Raw genomic sequence first — 21,787 nt, forward strand, 5'->3', positions numbered from 1 at the left:
GAGGAGGTGGTCATATGAGAGAGGGAGAACACACATTTTGAAAGGTATTTTTGGGGGCTACCTGTTCTATGGGAGACACTGTCTAAAACCTGACAGTTTATACCACTTCTACTAATTTCTTTTTATAACAATCTTAATCATTGTGATAAAGTTGTAAAAAAAAAAAAGCACCACCTTTGAAGAATCTACTAAGGAGAAGCAGTTGTCAACCATCTAACTACTGCCTATCTTAAGTCCAATTGCTCTGGAATTAGTAGATTACAAATAACTCACCCTCTTCCAGAAAGGCATGTTTAGGACACCTGAGCTTAGAAACTAATCATTTCAGACAGTGGAGCATACCCTTGGTACTACACCCCAAAGCAGTTTTTTGCTCTAAGCTGTATTTCTTCCAAGGCGAGCACTTGGATCTTTTGCTTCCATGGATGGAGATGCTGTCCTTTACACAAGCAGTCAGTTACTCTCTCCACTCTCAGCTCTGCTTCTCAGTCCCACACTCACTGCGGCCCTATTTCCAGGCCCCTAAGAGTCCCTGCCTTCTCCATGGTTCTGTAGATGGATGGTCTCTAGGCTGAGACTTTCTGGGCCCACTCAGCCAGTTCTCCTTCTCTCCAACTTAAGTTAACTTGTTGAAATTTCTCATCTATTGGTGGCCTGTCCTCCATCTGTTGTAGTGCTTTTTATTTTTCATTCCTGTACCATCATTTTAGTGGGTTCTGAAAGAAGTAAAAATGCATATGTTCTACCTGCTGTTCATAGAACTCATTGAAAGTTTGTAAACAGAAAAATAACCAGATCAAATGCATTTTTGCAAAGCTCACTCTAGATATAGTTTGAATTATGGCAACATAAACTCCAATGCTCGGTTTTCCTGTGTGTAAGTATGTGATACTTATAAAACAACACTAGACATAAGTACTTATTAAACTAATGGCATAAATAGTATATTCTTAGTATATACAAATAAGTAAAATATTTATTAAGTAATGCAGTCATCTAGAAACATATTACATAGTTTCTTCTATAAAAATAAAATATAACTTTTTCCAGGCCAAAACTGAAGTGACTTTATTCAGAAATAATCTAGGGCCATGTATGGTGGCTCACACCTACAACTCCAGCTATGTGGGAGGCAGAGATAGGAAAATCACACTTTGAGGTCAGCTCCAGCAAAATTGTGAATCCCTGGCTCAGCCAACAAGATGGCCAACTATGCTGGAGATATAGGCATGAGGATCATGGTCCAAGTCCAGCCCAGGCAAGAATCACAAGACCCTATCTGAAAAATAACTAAAATAATATAGCTTAAGTGATAGAGTGCTTGTTTTTCACACAAGGCCCCAAGTTCAAACCCCAGAACTACCCTCTCCCCCTAAAAAAGAAAGAAGCAGTCTAATCTCTATGGATCGTAGCAGTGCCTTCCATCTACATTTGATTCCAGTCCACCTCTTGTTCTTGAATATAAATGCTATGTTGCATAGAATAGCAAAAAATTAGCCTTAAACTGACCTTAGACTTCTAGATTATAGTCTTTTATATGCAGTTAGTTAGCAGCCCTGCAATGCTATCATACACAGTGACAGTGATAAGTGAAATGAAATGAAGCAGATGTTCATTTTCCCTTCTTTCTTTGTGCCATCCCATATCAAACTACCTCTGGAATATCTCCAAAGTCAAAGTAAATTCTGTAATCCAAATCTGTGTGAAAGCCTGAGTGCGTCAGAAGGGGACTGCTACCAACTAATGGAGCTGTGTGTGTCTTCCTGCTTATGAAGCACAACTTTGTGTACTTGCTGAAGGTGCATCTAAGCTTTAGTGCCATTACAGAAGCACACACGATTATAACTAATTCTATACATTCCTTCGATAATATGAATAACCTCTTTATGAAAGTTGTCTTTACAAATCTAAGTCACTAAAATATGGTTTCCAGTGTTGCGCATCATAACTGTCATGCTGGCATATGTGAGATGCCTTTAGTGTTTTCAAATAGATTAAGAAAACTGCACTTAGACAACCTGCTTTCATATCTATCTCCATAAAAAGAATTACGCATATATGAAAGCTATATGGGTCAGCAGTGTTGTTATAGACTATTTGGAACTCTCGTTTTGCTGAGAAACATATTTATTTATCCTTCACATATGCACTTGGAGAAAGGGCAAGGAGAAATTTTAAATCCATAACCTAACACATCCAGCAGATTTCAAGGAAAATATTAAACTTATAATAAAGACCATCTCAGGCTCCAAATATCCATAAATGTATGATTGCAACTACAAGAAATTGCAAAGGCAGTATGCATTTTTCAAAATGAAAATATATTGTAAACCTCTAAGTTTTCTTCATGTGAATAAAAAGGATTATAATTTCAGATATCATTATTATCCCATCCATTTGCCTTTATTGTAAATGGAAGCTATAGTTTCTGATTACTGCTAACTACTGCAGATTTATCCTAAAATTGCACGTGCTTTGTGATTAACAATACATTTATTTTCAGCACATGTCCTCCCAGCTGATCGTTGTGCTCACATGCACACACGTCAGAGAAAGCAATGGAAGCAAAAGACATTTTGTTAAGTAAATAACACCCCTCAAAGGTTTTATTCAGTTCACATAATAGAGAAGACGTGTATATGGAGGGCACTGTCTTTTATTTTATATGAGAATTATTATTTTAAAACCATGTTATGCTATTTTCTTCCATAATTTAAATGCTGTTATGATTTCTTGGTGGTTCTACAGAAATCTTTTTTCCTATTCGCAGTATTCAAAGTGGTCCATGTGACCTAGATATTGAAAATCAAGGTAGAGTAGAGTTGCTGCATTGCTGGTATTTACTGTGAAACCTTAGAAACATTCCGGTTCTGCACGCTGGAATTGCAAGGTTCACACAGCTTAATAATGCTGTGTTTTTAAAAGGTCTCTGATAGTCTGTGCAATCATTTTTAAGAATGGCATTAAAATATTGCCAACATCATTTTTAAATAAACAAAAAGTTATGCTTTTTATATTCCGGTTAGAATACAGTAATCAACGTTCACTTTTTAATTTTGGATCAAGATAGATAAGATTCATAATAGATTTTCCCCCATTTTTACCGTGTATTTATTACTACAGTTTTGTAGTAAATTTAGAAATGTAACCCCAATAAGACACAGTTAATCTGTTGCCATTCCTAATTTGGAGGGAACTCTGTTAAATTATTTAAAAAATAAAATATTATCTGGAGTCTGCATTATAAAATCATGTTCATGAGGATAAGTCATTTTTGTCAGATCTCTGACTGATATCGAGCATCTCTTTTAATAATAATAATCAGCTATTTTTTTTATTATTTTTTTTTAATAATAATCAGCTTTTACATTCAGGAAGCCATATTCTCCCAGTATGAAAAGCTGTTTCATCCTTTAATACTTTTCTGTAAAAAAATAAAACCCCAGAAGGAAAGCATGGACTAGGTTAAGACATCCACAAAGATAACTACTTTCAGATAGAGAATCATATATGTATTACTGAAAAAAAAATCTCAATTTTCTCTCTACATGTTGCAGAAAATCCCAAAATAGAAGAAATGGCATTACATCACAGTTCTCAGCCAAGAAAATTAAAGCAGAGCCGTGGTAAAGATCAGATCTGTTGTTTTTTCTGTCCTCTTGTTGATAGAAAGATTCGCTGGTCAAACTAATTCATGGGTTTCTTTGTACAGCTAGAGAGAACCATAAAGAACCTGGGCAAATGACTAGAATCAGGTTTACAAAGACTGTAAGCTAAAATTTCAGTGCTAGAATCAAATCTGAACTTCATGGAAGACAGAAATAAGTAAGGAATACAACTGGGTGAGGAAAAGCTGGACAGAATCAGATGCAAATAGCAAGTAAACAATAAACAGATGCAAGAGAGTGGCCCAGGACCAGGACAGAAAACACAGTGTGAGACAGGGACAGTAAAACCTTCTTGGGAAGGGGGAGGGCAGGGAAACTCACTGGGACTAGAAACTTCCTATCATGGAGCAGTAAATCTAGCTCTGATTTGTTTCCAGCTCCTGATTGAATTTGTTTTTCAAATTCAAATGAGAATTGGTGTTTTAGAGAACAGTCTTCTACAAGTTGTATTGTGAGGGCAGAGAGAAAGTATCAGTTGTTTAAGTTTGAGGAATTAAACTACACACACATTCTTCATTCATGTTTCTCTCTTGAAAACTCAGAATGCCCCATTTAAAATCTTCTGACTAGTGCTAAAGAAAAGAACTCTACAAACCTAACATTTCCCAAACTTACTTGACCATCAAACACTATTTCACAACACATGGATTTATATGCTGTGGAGCAGGGTACTGCAAGACACAGTTTGGGAAACTCCTGTTCCACTTGTATTTCAATATAGGGAATCTATTATAAAGCCATTTTTAATAAGTAGGGTACATGTTGGATGAATGAATTTGTCCAATACCTCTACAGTCTTGAAGAGGATCTAGACTGACACAAAAGGGCTCACAATATTATTATTTTTTGGCAGTATTTGAGTTTGAACTCAGGGACTTGTGCTTACTTGCTAGGCAAGCACCCTACCACTTCAGTGTGGTCGGGGTTTTTTTTGTTTTGTTTTCAGATAAGGTCTCATACTTTTGCCTGGGCAGGTCTCAGATCACAATCCTGCCTCTGCCTCCCACAGAATAGCTGGGATTAGAAGCATGAACCATCAAGTCTGGCTTGTTTTTTGAGATAGGGTGACTGTGCCCACAGCAGCCTCAAACCTCAACCCTTTTATCTCTGTAATCCCAATTAGCTGGGATTACAGAGGTCCACAAACCACACCAACCCTCCCATTATATATGGTCAGACAAAGAGGACTTTAATTAAAGATGTTCATCAGTTTCACATCACTGTGACAAAATACCTGATAAAACCACTTAAAATAGGAAATATTTATTTTGGCTCACAGCTTTAGATGTTTCAGTGCACAGTTGGTGGGCCCCATTACTTTGGGCCTGTGGTAAAGCAGAGCATCATGGCAAAAGAACATGGCAGGACACAGCTGCCCATTTCATGGTGGCTGGAAAGCAGAGCAAATGCCTGCACAGGTGGCCTTTCTCCCTTTCCTCTTTTTATTCCATCCAAGCTCCCCAACCTAGGGCATGGGTGCTGCCCACGTTCAAGGTCGTCTTCCCCAGTTAGCTAATCTCTGGAAACATCCTCAGACACACCCAGGGATGTGCTTCACTGACCTTCTGGGTTCTTCACAGTCCAGTCAAGTTGAAAAGATCAGCTGTCCCACCCTACTCTTCTTAAAGGCTCGTTGGTGATCCCATGTTTTGGACAGCAATCAGTAGACATCAATAGGAGCATCAATTACAATACATGTTTCACAATAATTCTATTCTGCTGCTACTAACCCTTGTTAAACAATACTCCCACGGGGCAGGTCCTGAGGTGGTCTTGTGTTAATAAAGAAAGCAGTTTGTTGTAAGAAGACACACATAACTACCAGTAGCCAGACCATCTGCTAACCTTCAGACATTGTAAATATAGCTCTCTACACATGTGTACACGAAAGCAATGTTAGGAATATTTCTGTATAGCTATCCTTAACTAGCAAAAACGCTTTGTCTTCCTTATTATGCTAATGTCTTTTCTTCAACAAAATTAGAGATAAGGACAGGACAAGTTCTGCCTGGAAGTGAGGGGAGGAGAGGGGAGAGGTTGGGGGGGGGGGCAGGGGGAGAAATGACCCAAATAATGTATGCACATGTGAATAAATGAATAATTTAAAAAATAAAAATGAAATGAAATCAAAACAAGAAAAAAAGTAGATATTAATGCTGAGCTTTTGTGAATTCTCTGTTCTATTCTCAGATTTCAGGAATTCTGTGTTAAAAAGTTAGGCATGTTTCTATATTCAGTGTTAAATTGTATTGAGAATTTCCAAAAGATAAGTTTAGTAATAAAGGTTTTGTTTTATATCTCTGCCACATATATTAAGTGATCCTCACAACATCATTTGAAAAACACAGGGCTGAATATATTCTAAATGTCCTTTTAATTCTGAAATATTATAGCTCAATGATTATATTAACATTTCTCGCCAAGAGAGTGAAAGAGAGAGAGAGAGAGAGAGAATTATACCCAAAGAATTTCAGTTGAGTGCTTGTGTGAAAAGATGTCTGAGGTTGCAGAATTATCCTTTAACAACTCCACATTTAATTAAATCTTTTTAAATAAAAAATAATGCATGTGTCATTTCAGAATATTCAAAGATTTTTAAAGCCATGATACTGTAAGTCTTCATAAGTTATAGATAAAATACTCTAAAATCATGCATAATTCTTAACTTTAGATATTTGATACACTACTCTAAGGAAATAATAGCTAAAAACCAAACAGTTTTTCCAAAATAGGAACAGTGTTATTTTTCATCACTTAATTTAGAATCATCAGTATAATTATTCTCCTGGCATGTTCTAGAACATTTTTGGATTTGGCAGTTTAGTAACTTTCTGCTATTAAAGAAAGCAAATAATGGAAGCCTTTTATTTCTTTGGAGGTACAATGGAATATCGAGTACTTCAGGGGCTCTATGTTTAGGTGTGCTTTTTTTGCCTTTTAAGGAAAATTTACTGGCAAAAAATATTTGGGTGTAGAAGTCATCTCAAAGGTATGTCCCCTGGTCAAATCTAAGACAATATCAGCATCAAAATAAATAATAATGATGAATTAGAATACATTGAATAAAGTAAAAATCTGTGAATCCATACCAAAATATATTAATAGGGCTGGAAATGTAGCTTGTGATAGTATGCTTGCTTAGCATGCCCAGGGCTCTGGGTTTGATTCTAAGCACCAGAAAAAAATACATATATATATAGATATGTATGTATGAGTGTATGTATATATACACACGTATATATAACTGAATAAATACATAATAGAGAGAGGACAGAAAATTCTTTATGCCAATTATCAGAAGAGATAACAAAGTTAGAAAATCAACAATAGATGCTAAAATTAGTATATAATTTTTATACTCAATTGTTTCAGGGATGAAGATGTGGCTTTGCCTATCTTGCAAGTGCAAAGCCCTGAGTTCAAACTCTAGGACCACCAAAAAAAATGTTTCAAAATACTTTTCCATAAATTACTGACTTGTTATGAAAGAAACCTAGTAATTTGACAGTTGAGAAGCCAAAGATTATCACATTAACAAACTGATCAAAGTTAGCACCACTAACACTGGATTAAACTGATAGTCATGCACTAAAAAAGACCTAGCATTGCCTCTCATGTATTCCCACCAAAGTTCATACCTGAATCTCATCATGAGGAAACATCAAACACACTCATTTCACAAACTAATTGTCCTTCATGCTTCAAAAATGTGAAACTAAGGATATTTAACAAGTAAATGTAATGTGCATGTACAATAACTGATTTGATCTTGATCCAGGGAGTAAAAAAAAAAAACTAGAAGCCAGGCACAGGTGGCTCACACCTGGAATCCTAGGTAGTTGAAAGGCTAAGATCAGGAAGATCATGGTTCCAGGCCAGCCTGGGCAAAAAGCTTTTCGAGACCCCATTTCAACAGAAGAAAGTTGGGCATAGTGACACATTGCTCTCATCCCAGTATGGTGGAAAGCATAAAATAGGAAGACCACAGCCCAGCCTATCTCCAAAATATTCAACTCAAAAAGGACCACAGGCAAGGCTCAAGTGGTAGAGCACCTGCCTAGCAAGTGCTGAGCTCTGAGTTCAAACCCCAGTACTGCTAAAGGAAAAAAGAAAATCTGTGAAATACTACAAAGGGCATTATTGGAACAATAATAAAATTTCATATGGCCAGGCATGGCATAGCATACCTATAATCCCAGCTACTCGAAAGGCAGAGGCAGGAGCATCAAGAGTTCCAAGTTAGCCCAGGCAAATGTAGGGGGAAGATCCTGTCTCAAAAAGGGCTAGGGGCGTAGCTCCAGTGGTAGAGTGCATGCCCTGAATTCAATCCCTAATACTGCAAGATAACAGTAATAATAATAGTAATAACATAGACTGTGGATTAGATTTTTTTTCTTTTCCTTTTTTTATATTTTTTTCTTTTTTGTTTTTATCATGTTTTTGAGACATGGTCTTGATTTATAGTCCAAGCTGGCCTTCAACTTACTGTGGAACCCAGGCTGGCCTTGAACTTGGGATGCTCCTACCTCAGCCTCCCAACTACTAGGATTACAGACATGTACCACTATATAGAGCATAGATACATTTTTATTTTGGTAATTGTGTTGTCACTATATAAGAGAATGTCCATGTTGTAAGGAATGCACACTGTAGTACCGAAATTAGAAGTAAATTGGCACATGGCTCCAGTTTACTGTCAAAGATTTCAGAACAACAAATTAGATGGATAGATAAATGAACAAAAACAAATGGCCTAATGTAAGCATTGGTGGAATCCAGATAAAGAGTTGTTAGAATTCTTCATCCTATTTACAACTTGTCTGCAACTTTGAATTTATACTTTTTATAAATGCTTTTTTAACCTAAGTAGCAAGTCAAAGGCTATTTCATGATAATAGGCCAAACTTCCACATATGCGAGGGAAAAAAACATTCATACCAAATACTAAACATTAGAAATTTATTTTTTACTTTTTGCACAAACTGATAAATCTATGAAGCAGCACAATAATAGCTAAAAATCCATCAAGAAAAATTTGTTTATATTGTACTTGTAAGCCATGTTAAATTCTTTATGTTAAATGTACCATATGAATTCAAGGTATTAATATTTTAAGTGAATGCACTTAGAGGAGGCATAATAGACAGCCATTTTAAAAGACACAGAAAACTACTCTGTTCTCGCCCAGCCCCCACATTTCCTCATTCTTATTCTCTACTTTACCTGGTTAATTTAAGTGTAACAGAAGCTCTTTGTCCAGTATGCTTTTTTTCTCCTGTATATTTTTTATTCTATAAAGGTAATACATTGTGTATTAAATTGAAAAACTTGTCTTTTGAGAAATTTCTTTGTACAAGAAATTGCCTGTTTTTTTATTTTGTGTCATGAATTACCTTAGTATGTTTTTATTTTTAAAATGTGATAATTATTAAAGTAGCTTCAATTGAAGATACTTTCATTACATCACACTTTATTTCATCCTAGTACAATATGTGCATTTGCATTATGTTTTATTTCCCTTACCTTTCTCAAAGTATAAGTTCTGCCTTCTTTCACCATGTGTGCTGTCCTGGTCTTTATTCACCAAGATGTGGGATTATATTTTTCTCTTTTTTGTTGTTGTTGTTTTGACAATGAGAATTGGTAAAGTAGTATCCAGAAGACTAAATTGTTCTATAGTTTAATTTTTAAAACTATTTACCATTTAATAGGTAATAGATAGATTCACATATCGTCATAATTCATACATACCATAAATTTCTAACCTAAGAATCTAAACAAAAGGCAAGCACATAGGTAGAAGGATAAACGATGGAGCAAGTATTTATGAATACATGAATATTATTGAAATGGAATTTCAAAACTGTTTCATACTCCTTTACAAAAGGAATATTATTGTAACTGTTAAGAGAGATAAAGGATTGTTTCCTCATGAAAAATTTAGTACCTTTCTAAGGATAGGTAAATGTGTAAATACTTCAAAAAATGAACTGTTTTTATGCTACTATATCTTTGTAAAAAAAAACAAAGATTCCACCAAGAATTTCAAAATGTATTGAATGAAACATGTTAATAATATTTTTGGCCATATAATTTCTATAAGAAAACAGTCACATGTCATCTTATAAAATTATTTTATAGAATTACTTCTGGAACTTTTACTTAAAACAGAAAGAATTCACATCAATATTGACCCTTTTTTTTCTCATTGAGATATTTTATAGTATCAGAATTTCCATCTCACATCAGAATATGAAACTAAAATTTTTATTGTAACATGTTTAAAAAGAGAAACTCATTCTTGCTGTGTTTCTATAATCTGAATGTCACCATATCAAAAACCAGCAGATAGAGAAAAAAAACACCCTGCGAAGCTAGGCCACAAATACTAGATCAATTCCAATACGTCAAGATTTTTCAAGATTCTTCTAAATCTTCCCTGAACTGAGCAATCTCTTTCTGTAAGAAAAAGAGATTCCAATTTATAAATGGAAGAGTCAGAATCTCAAGTTGAGGTCTGTTTATTATATCAGATGGCTTTAACATCTACTTACATTTAATGTGAGAGCCATTTTTGATTCTCTGAACTCCTAACTTGTATGAAATCAAAGAAATAGCTTCCAGAATAGAAAGTGATTTTTTTTCTCCATCAGTATTAGGGGTCATCTAATGGTCTGATATAAGCATCAACATATGAAATTCACCCTTGGTGTTGGTTGATTGAATGCCCTGTTGAAAATGCTGTTTTGCCTTGTATTCATTCAGCTGAAGTCATGTAACATGCAGCAGGTACTGTGGTTTATCTAAAGTCATAGACATAAAAGACACAGTCCCCATTCTCAAGTTTCTTAAGACAAGCAAACTGAACCATGACAATGCAATATGATGCAGTAAAGGTAAGCACAATGTACTGTGAAGGCATGTAGTCAGTGCTCCGAACCGTACAAAGATGGGGCTAGAAAAATATGAAGTGAATTTTGTGATCCAGTTCAGCTTATTTCAAGATAAGCAGAAGTCTTGCTAATATTACCAATTTATTGAATGTCTATGATATGCTATTATTAACAAAGACTATCTTATCATCTATATCATATATCTAAAATAATAACAATTTCTTCCAGTTGTATTGCTAGCTACCACCAATTAGGCCACACAACTCACATGTATCATCAATTTTCAGAGCAACTTAGAGGAAAGAGTATGGGTTTATTAATGAAAATCCATCCTTTTCAACTAACAATGCAACACAAGTTCATGGTCTACTAATTAATAATTATTGGATCATTAGCTTCATTCTTGTGTGTGAAGGACCATAAATCATGCTCCTGAGCCTTCACCAGTAGGAATGGCATTGTTTCTGAATGGTACTAGTGGTGTATTTGGACAGTCTTCAATAAAGAATAGAAATAGAAAAAAGGGAAAAGAAATAAAAATTGGGAATACAGAATTAAGATGAAAGATAAGAAGTTCAGAAAGGTTAGCAGAAGAGTTTAAAGTAGGGTAAAAGAGAGACAGTGGGTTCAAGAATTTTGAGGAATTTGATAGTTAAATATCAAAAAAATAAAAAAGGAGTAAATAGAAACTCACTTGTACTTGAAGTTGAAATGTTGAACAGTCATTATTATTTTCTACAAATTTTCGTCTGATTTTCCAGCAACTCTGCTAGCAGGGAACTAAGAGAAAGTAATTTAACCTTTAAACAATTGTAATTAGCTCTCTATAATGAAGACTTGCATCTTTTCTTTTAGTTGCATGTTGGAATAAACACATAATTTAGCTATATGTAGTCCTAGTCCTTATCTGATTTTAAAAGTTATATGTTTATATGGCAACAAAACTGAATTTTAACTATGTTAAGAAGAAACTTTGGTTGAAAATTTAAAAATCAGTTCTATAATCATACAGGAGAGCAGGAAGGCCTGTTTTTAAATAGGCTTCAATATTCAAAGCTTTCAGAGGCCAAAGGGAGAGAATCATTAGTAAGATGTTATTTACTTTTATTTTATTTCCACCCATGATTTTGGTAGTTCCAGCCAATTCAGGGAATAATAACTCTTCTCCAGAGACAGCATTGCATTGCAATGAGAAGTACATACTGAATAATTGAGATAATGACCTAACATAGTAGTACTGTATCATTAATGGATCCTGGCTGATTTAGGTCCATTATGGGAATAAATCAAGCATGTTCTTCTATATTTATTGTTGAAATGACAAGTTTTACAGATGCCATATGGCTTTCATTTATCATATGTAACATATATTATCTTTCCAATAAATAGCATAAGATTTTCTGGATCATGCTACATTAGAACCTATGGAAATTTCAAACTGATAGTGTAGATATGGATAAATATGAATGACAGTTTAGATTTTAAACCAAACAGGTTGTGTCTAGATGCAAGTCATCTGTTTTTGAGACTCTGGGACAAGTTACATTTATTAGAAAATTAAATGAAATCATAATCCAAATAAGCTATTCATTGTCATCAAATGCCTATAATCCTACTGAAGTGTCTCTTTGTGTTGGAATGATGTGCTAGATGCCAAGGTGCCAAACTCAAAATGTTGCACAACTTAGGACATTGCAGAGCTCCATTTATCTGTTCCAGACTAAATAATTATGTTTGTGTATGCATGCATATGCATACATACATATGCCTGGGTATATTTTCACTACAAAGTCAGAGAGAAGGTGAAATAATTCTGAGTGCATATGTCAATGCTTAACAATCCTCAGTTATATTATGCTCACAGTGTAAAAGACACTTGCACAAGCTGGGCACCTCTGGCTCACAGCTGTTATCCTAGTTACTTGAGAAGCTGAGTCAGGAGGATCGAAGTTTGAGGCCAGTCCAGGTGAAAAGTTAGTAAGACCCCATCTGTCATTCCAAGCTATACAGGAGTTGAGATCGGGAGGATCACAGTTTGAGACCAGCCCAAACAAAAAGGTGTGGGAGAAACTTTTTTTTCCCCTTCTCAATAGAAAAGGGCTGGGCCTGTCATTCCTACAAAGGCTGGAAGCTTAAAGTAGAAGGATCCTACTCCAGAACGGCCTGGGAAAAAAGTGAGAAACAATCTTCAAAATATCCAAAACAAATAGGGCTCTGCTCGAGGTTTAAGCAATAGAGTGCCTAGCAAGCATAAAGTCCTGAGTTCAAACCTCAGTACCACCAAAAGAAAAAAGGAAGAAAAAAAAAAAAGGACACTGGAGTAATATTGAACAACACGAGATAAGGTTATGTTTTTCATATGAGTCTTTAAGGTTTCTGATTTTTTTTTTTTTTTGGTTTTTGTAACTGCCAAAAATTATAGTTAGGTTAACTAATTATAAGTGTTTATTGAACAGTTTCTAAGTGTCATGAATCTAAAATAATAGGAAAGACAAAAAAATTAGGTCCTGGCCTCCTCTGCTGACCTTCCTTTTAAATGCTTTCCCACAGTAGAGAGCCAGGAAGTTACCCAACTGCTCCCTTTACCAGGAAGTTAAGGTTCGAAGAAACGAGTAGTTCCTGTCTGGACTCTGGGATACTTAAGAAGCTGTCTCTCAAGCAGCTGTGCGAATCAGTACAATAGATATAAATCATGATGATCTCGATTGTGCTGTCCTCCTGAGCAGGATGTGATGGCACACGTTTGTACTCCTAGCTACTCAGGACGCTGAAGCAGGAGGATCATTTGAACCTAAGCATTCAAGACCAGCGTGGGCCGCATAGTGAGTCCAATCTCAACAAACAAACAAATAAATAAACCTACTGTCCTCTTGAGTCACCTTATCTAGCTTGTTTTCTGCCACATGTACATGTCCCCATAGTTATTTTATACTTTTTTGTGATGCTGGGGATCAAACCCAGAGTTTTATGTACAATAAGCAAGCACTGTGCGCTGGGTACATCCCCAACAGTAGAATTTTTTTTTCTTTAATCCTACATGTGTCTATTTCTTATATCAAAAAACACTACTGTTTTAAATAATTGATCATTTGTCCAACTTAGTGATTTCATTTTGAGTTCATTTAACTTCTTAAATGATTAAATATTATTTAATGCCTGGTGTGTATACACATATATATATATATATATTAGATTCTGAATACCACAACCTTGAATTTCTCTTATTTTAGCATCCTTCCTAGAGTATAATACCTGTCATTAATGAGTATACTATCAGCACCAGATTCAATACGGTTTGATAGCATATCATAGACATACTGCTGAATCTTTAGTAATTTTATACAAAAGAATGTCGAGAAGAAATATTTCTTGCATTTTATATTGTTCTACTAGTCAGGATTTCTTTAAACAAACAACATAATCCTCTCTGGAAAATTCAGTACTAAAAGGGACATGTAGAGGACACAGAGTAGCTAGTAGACGTCAGTAGGATCAAAACCAGCGCTGAAGTTGTCCAGTCAGTAATATTATGAAGCACATTACAGTGCTTCATAATACTATGCCCAAAACACTATTTCCATGCCACCCCATTAGTCTGAATACCACTAAAAGTCTCAAAGAACCCAATATCTTTTCCAACTAAGCAAGTCCCCCAAGAAGGGTTGCATCCTTTGAGTTATTTGCTTTCAATTTAAAAATCATACTCGGGATTCGATTCCTGGGATTGGGGTACTGACCTAAGCCATAAGACACTCTGGGAATACCACTTTTCTGATTCCTGCCTTAAGAAAATTGGAGTCATGTTGTACATAATTACCAAAATGTGAGGAAAGTGTTCAAAACTCTGGGGCAGCCAAAGTGACAGATGTCAACAGATAGTAAACTAGATTAATTTTCACTGTAAATCTTCCCTTTATTATTTAAAATGTCTAGGGGATCTGATATGGATCACAGTCTTTTGCTGGAAAATTTATCCCTGTTTTTGCCTTCAGTAACATTCAAATTATGATGATGATGATGTTAGCTCCTTCACTCATCATCATTGTTTGGATTGAAAAAGAGGGGCACATCCAAGGTTGTAGAATAGAGTTTCTCAAACTCGGCACTGTTGATACATAACTCTTTGTTATCAGGTGTTGTCCTGTGCATTGCAGGGTTCTCAGCAGCATCCCTGACCTGTATGTACCGACACACATATTCTCACCCACAATTATATCAGCTGCTGTCATTGGAGGGCTTGTAAGAGAGGTTCTGGATGTTGGTCCCATTCTTTTACTTAGTCTGCTGCTACTTACAAGAATATATTCCTTTTGTAAAACTTCATCAACTTCTACATGTTTGATTCATTACTTTTTAATTGTTCAGGATGTATTTCCATGAAATGGATTTTATCAAGAAAAAAAAAATGTGTCCTGACATCGACCAGTGGCCTGCATGTTACAAAATCACTGCCAGTTCAGAACGACTAAGATTCAGCGGTGTCCTTGCTTAGTGGGCAGTTAGCAAATAAATAGAGGCCACCTTTATTTCCTATTGTAACACTAATGGAATTATGTCTTTTCCCCTAAATTCTTTTTCACTGTTTCTCCTAAATTATTTTCATTAAAACAAGAAATTGCATAAATGTAAAAGGAGGTTGAAAATTCTTTCTTTTATAGGCTTCCAGTCATCCACTCAGCTTCTTCCAGTATTTCTTTTTGCTTCTGCCTCTTATTTGGCAGTAGGAACCTACAGGAAGGAACAGAGAAAGAAAGTTAGTTAATACTTTGAATTCGAACTTTGTACTTCAGACATTTGGTAAATTAAGTGTGTATATATTTCTTAACATTATCATAGGAGGAAATAAAAAAAATATGCATTTTGTCATTACATTAGTTGCACTAGAAAAGATGTTCTCCAGCTGGCAGAGTGACTCAAAAGGTAGCATAGCTGCCTAGAAAGCTCAAGGCCCTGAGTTCAACCCCATACCTCCAAGGGGAAAAAGAGGAAAAAGAAAAGGTGTTTTCCTTATATAGAAATTAGCTATTAACTTAGTCCACATTTGGAATTGCATTTGGATTAACCTTCTTATATTTCCTTTTGTAATTTAGAGAATATGCAGGAAACTATAGGTATTGTCATTTTCTTTTAATGCATTCTGCCATGTTCATTAATTTATACATAGTTGTACTTTAAAAATATATATGTTAATCCTGAAGTATTCTAAGCAAAGATAAAATGGTTTTTAAAAATTAGTTTAATGACATTTTGGTTTCCTAATAAATTTCAAAATTGACCTCTACCATATTGCTGCAATTTCACATTAACCTCCAAAATTGCTAACCTGTTTTAATAGTTTAGGAGCATGCCTTTCCAAAAATGAAGAGTAACATCTCATTTCCTTATTTTACACAATTTTTTACTGCCTAATAAGTTACAGCTTTGTAAGTATGAGGACATGATTAAATTTTTTCCTCTTGCTTTTAAGTAGAATAATTCAGTTTTTATCAAGATAGTTTCAGTTTTTATACTTTATCGTAAATAGGTCATCAACTATATTAAAGAGAACTTATTTCTTACCAGAAATACTCAAAGATTTTCTATTATTAAGAAAAATAGAAATGTTTATATCATTCTGTCTTAAAATAAGGCACTAATCCTGATCAATACATTTTTTAAATTGTTCGCTTTAGCTTGCTTTGTCTTAATGTATCCCAAATTCCCCTTACTCTAATTGAGGCTAACTTAGAATCAGCATAATTTAGATGTATCTTACAAATATGTATGGGAAAACATTTATAAATATATGATTAGAGAACTACAATCATAATTATTGGCTCCACTGACCCATTTGGAAAGTATTATATTTGGGGGCTGAACCTTACTGCTTTAAATATTGGTCCAATTTAAATTGTACAGGTTAGTTTACAGACAAACTAGAAAGACCAAACACATTTTTAGAATTACTGTTGCAATCAAACCAACCTAAGAGAATGTAAATCTGTGCAATATATAATAAGCCTCTCTACCTTTATAGCCAATATATAGAGTAATTAGTCATAAAGGTAACTAATAAGAATAAATGACAAGTAATATTATTTTGTCATGACCAGGCCATGTAGATCTTTTTTTTAATTTTGCTTGCTCTATTCCATGCATAGATTAATATTTCAAACTTTTTTCTGAGCTCCTACTGTGCCAAAATATGCACAGATACTGGGGAAATGGTTCTGAACAAGGCAACATACCCATCTTAATGTGATGAATGACATGTCTCGTTTCTTTTATTTTTTTTCTATCATAATCAACAGCACATAAAGTCACTGATTCTGGACAATAAGCTTCAATATGTAGTTTTGATTCCACTTATGTGTGTCTGCCCACCTTATCTACATACAGCATTGCATAAACTTCTGGGCAGATTTCTTTCCCTCTTTCTTATACACATGACCAAATTATGTAACCTGGTCTCTTTTTTTCTGAAAAAGTGTGGTTGTGTGACTGAATTCTTTGCAATGAAATGCTAATAAAAATGATGAGTGCTATTCAGAAAATAAATAAATAAATTATACATGTTATTGCACCAAAAGAATTTGCAGAGATTGAGTGATGCCCCTAAAAACATAATTAAACATAAGAAATTGATATTCATACTTTTTATTGTTGAAATTAAAGAATGGTATAATTCATTGCAAAGAATGGTATAATACAGTATGACTAAAGTCTGTGTTACTATATTACATTTTTTGAAGAATAATGTTATAGAAAAATAATAATACTCATTTTGAAAATACACAGAAGTGAAAGAAGTAGAAAATCATCAGGACATCCTTTTCCAGCAGTATAGCACATTGGTTACTCTGATGGCCTGTACTAATACCAGACAACCAAATATGTAAAACTATATTGTTTCATTGCTGGGTAGGTACCTCAAGCAGAAGAAGTATAATGTCAGCAACAGGAAAAAAAATCTGAAACTAAAACACAAGCAGTACATATGCAAGACAGGTGGAATTGTCTTAATGGCAAATGAAAAAACCCTTAATCCTGAAAGAAAGCTGTCAGCTAAAACCAAGATGGGGCCTCTCAAGAAATAATTCTCACTTTAGGCCTCCAGCTAGGATATTTTCTCTCTTTTGTTCTGTTTTTTTGTTTTTGTTTGGTTTTTTTTTTTTTTTTTGCAGATTATGTCAACCAAGCGTGGGTTCACAAAGACCAACAACAAACAAGGAAAGAAGCCATCAATAGTGAGAGTAGAAATGATATATTACAGATTTAAGCCCATTAGGACTATAGATACTAAAATTAGCTCATGGAATATACAAAAGCAAGTAAGAAATGCTTAAAGATGTAACCAGGCATATTTGAATCTACAGAAGTAAAAAAAACATAATTGTTGAAATGAAAAAGCAATCATTAATATATAAATATATTAGTCAGCATTTAGTCAGGAAAACAAATCACTCTGGTTGTTTTGTTTTGTTTTGATTTGTTGTTTTTTCTGGCAATGGAGTTTAAACTCCAGGCTTTCTGCTTCCTAGGCAAGTGATATACCATTTGAGCCATGCTTCCAACCCTATTCTGGTTATTTTTAACAGAAATTTTAATGTAGAGATTTAAGTAAAGAGGGAAGAAAGATCAGGACAAATAAAAAAGGAAAAAAGATAATATCCAAACTCTAATGCAGGTGACATTCCTTAGTTGGCTTCAACAAGCCTATACGCACTGAGAAGCTGTTGCAGTCAGTTTTGGATCAAAGTACTTCACCTCAACTTGGACTGGAATTAGCAAAAAGTTACTACCTCTTCCCAAGCTGATGGATTCCAGAACCACCTTATCCTTACTGCCAGACCGGCAGCTCTTTATTTACCCTCTTCTATTAGTGCCACCTACTGGAAAGCCTAATAGGAAACGTAGTGGAGCCAGGCATTTGAGTCACCCTAGCCCCACACCGTATATAGCAGAGCATAGAAGAGTGGGAATGGGGTCTTAACAGAAAACAGATAAATGTTTGCCAGAGTGGGTTATACAGCAAATTAGACACAGCTGAAGAGGCAATTAGTGGGTTGAGTGATGTTTTTAAAATAACACAGAATATAACATAGAAAGGTAAATACATGTAAAAATATAAAGCAAAAGTAGAGAGATGTAGATTAAAATATAGCCTGAGACTAATCAAAGACAAAGAAGAAATGAAGGACAAACACTATTTGAAGAACTAAGGGCTGATAATTTTCCAGAAATGATAGAAAGAGTCCTAAAGAAAGTAGAAGCACAATATGTAACAAGCAAGAGAAATAAAAAGAAATCCATACCTTGAGGTAGTGTGATTACACTGAAGGCCACTGAAGACAAGAAAAGGTGCTAGAAGAAACCTGAGGGGGAGGGGGGTAATGGATGCCTCCTAAAAACAAACAAGAAATTGGACAACAGGTTTTCAGCAGCCATAATGAAAGCTAGAAAAAAATTGAACATTTCCTTTTTTTAATTTTACTTTTTCTTTTTAATCAACATGTAATGTTTCTGCATGTTTATGGGGTACAATTGTGATATTTCAATACATATATAAATGTATACTGATCAAATCAGGGTAATTAACATTATTTCTCTTTTTTTTTCCATACTGGGGTTTGAACTTGGGGCCTCACACTTGCTAGGTGGGCCCTCTACTGCTTGAGCTATGCCTTCAGACTTTTTGGTGTGGTTATTTTGAAGATAGGGTCTTATTTTTTGTCCAGACTGGCCTGGACTGCAGAACCTCTTATTCTGCACTTCCCACCATAACTGGGATGACAGATGCTCACCACTGCACCCAGCTTTTTTCTGTTGAGGTGGAGTCTCACTAATTTTTTTCTGGGCAATTCTCCTATTCTCAGCCTCCTGAATAGGTAGGATTTTAGGCATTAGCCACCAGCACTTGGCTTCTTTATTATTTCTTTATGTTTGGAACCTTCAAGTTCTTCTAGTTCTTTAGAAAATATATGTTATTATGAACTGCAGTTACCTTACTGTGCTGTAGAAGACTAGAACTAATTCCTTTTATCTGAGTTTTGGTTCTTATTATGCAATTTGTCTGTGCTTCTAACCCTCTTTCCTTCCTCATCTCTAGTAACTACTATTCTCTTCTCCTTTAAGAGTAACATTTTAGGGGTGGGGCAGGGGGGAGAAATGACCCAAGCCTTGTATGCACATATGAATAATAAAAGAAAAAAAAGTAACATTTTAAACTTCTATATATGGAGAGAACATGTGGTAGTTGTCATTCTATGGCTTATTTCACTTAACATAATGGCTTCAATAACAATCTCTTTCACCATAGATGACAGGATTCTAGTGTTTTTCTTTGGCTGAATACTATCCCATTTTGTGTATTTACCACATTTTCTTTATTCATCCATCAGTGGACACCTGGGTTGATTCCATATCTTGGCTCTTGTAAATAGTCCTAGAATGAATAGAAATGCAGGTTTCTCTTTGATATGTTGAGTTCATTTCCATAGGATATATACCCCAAGGTAGAATAACTGGATAAGAGGGTAGAGCTATTTTTAGTTTTTTGAGGAACTTCCATACTCTGCTCCATAATGGCTGTACTAATGTATTTCCACCAACTTATATAAGAGCCCTTATCAATATTTTGTTCTTTTTTTGATAATAGAAATTTTGACTGAAATGAAATAGCATCTCATTGTGGTTTTGATTTGCATTTCTCTGATGGGTAGCAATGTTGAGCATTATAATCTCTGCATCCCTGCAATGAAACCCACGTGATCATGGTGAATGTACCTTTTGATGTGCTGCTGGATTTGATTTGCAAGTATTTTGATTTCTTAGATAAAATGTTTTGCTAGAATTTTTGCATCAATGTTCATGGATATTAGGCTTTTTGATTTTTGTTTATCCTTCTCTGCTTTTGTCATCAGGGTATTTTTGGCCTCACAGAATGAAACGATAAGAGTTCCCTTCCTTTCAACTTTTTTGGCATAATTGGTATTAGTTCTTTTAAAGTTTGGTAGAATCAAGTGAAGTCATTCAGTTGAGCTTTTCATTATTGGAAAACTTCTGATTACTGAATCAATATCATTACTCGTCATTGTTCTGTTTGGATTTTCTGTGTTCGTGGTTCAATTTCAATAGGTTATATGCGTCCTGAATTTTATTTATTTCCATTTGTTGGCATAAAGTTATTCCTTTATTTCTGTGTTGCCAATTTTAATGCCCCCATTTTCATTTCCGATTTTGTTTATTTGACTTTTTCTCCTTTTTTCTTCTCTTATTTTTTCTTGGTTAGTCTACCTAAAAGATTGTCAATTTTCTTTTATGTTTTAATTTAACTCTTCATTAAATTGATGTTTTATAATTTGGTGTCTATTTTATTTGTTTCTATGATCTTTGTTATTTCTTCCCTTGTACTAACTTTGGTATTCCTGCTTTTGTAATTCCTTGAAATTCTTTGTTAGTTTGTTGTGTTGTTTTTTAATGTAGGTACTTATTCCTATAAACTTCCTGTTAGTGCTGCTTTTGCTGTATCCTGTCAGTTTTGATGTACTGTATTTTCATTTTCATTTGTTTCAAAAAGTTTAAATTTCCTTTTTGATTTCTTTGATTACCTACTTGTTTAATAGCATTGTTTAGTTTCCATGTATTTTTACAAGATCTAAAGTTCCTTCTTGGGGGGTTTCTACTTTTATTTCATTGTATTCAGAGAAGATGCATGCTATGATTTTGATGTTTTTAAATTGATTGAGTCTTGTTTCGTGGCCTAACGTGTAGTACAACCTGGAGAGTCTTCCATGTACTAAAAGAATGTGTAAGTCCAATATTCTTATGGCTTATTTTTTGGCTAAAGGATCTGTCAATTGGTGAAAGTGGGATACTGAAGTTCCCAACAATTACTGTGTTGCAGCCTATCTCTTTCTTTAAATCTAATAATGGTTCCTTATAAAATTGAGTGTTCTAGCATTACACAGATTCCCACCAACAGTGTATAAAGGTTCCTTTCTCCCCACATCCTCACCAACTTTTTTTGTTGTTTGTGTTCTTGATGATAGCCATTCTGACAGGAATGAGGTGGAATCTTAAGGTGGTTTTGATTTGCATTTCCTTTATGGCCTGGGATGTCGAGTATTTCTTTGTGTGTTTATATTCATTTAGACTTCTTCCTTTGAAAAAGTTCTCTTCAGTTCATTTGCCCATTTCTTCATTGATTGGGTCATTGAGTTTGGGGGAGTTGAGTTTTTGGAGCTC

The 21,787-nt window shown here is 34.7% G+C and overlaps 1 protein-coding gene across 16 annotated transcripts in view; it reads left to right on the top strand.

Annotated features, from left to right (window-relative positions):
* The window catches only part of Mbd5 (methyl-CpG binding domain protein 5), a 384,589-nt gene that overhangs the window by 259,113 nt on the left and 103,689 nt on the right, over positions 1-21,787 (top strand). The window lies entirely within an intron of this gene.

Source organism: Castor canadensis, chromosome 4 (assembly GCF_047511655.1).
Source record: "Castor canadensis chromosome 4, mCasCan1.hap1v2, whole genome shotgun sequence".
NCBI lineage: Eukaryota > Metazoa > Chordata > Mammalia > Rodentia > Castoridae > Castor > Castor canadensis.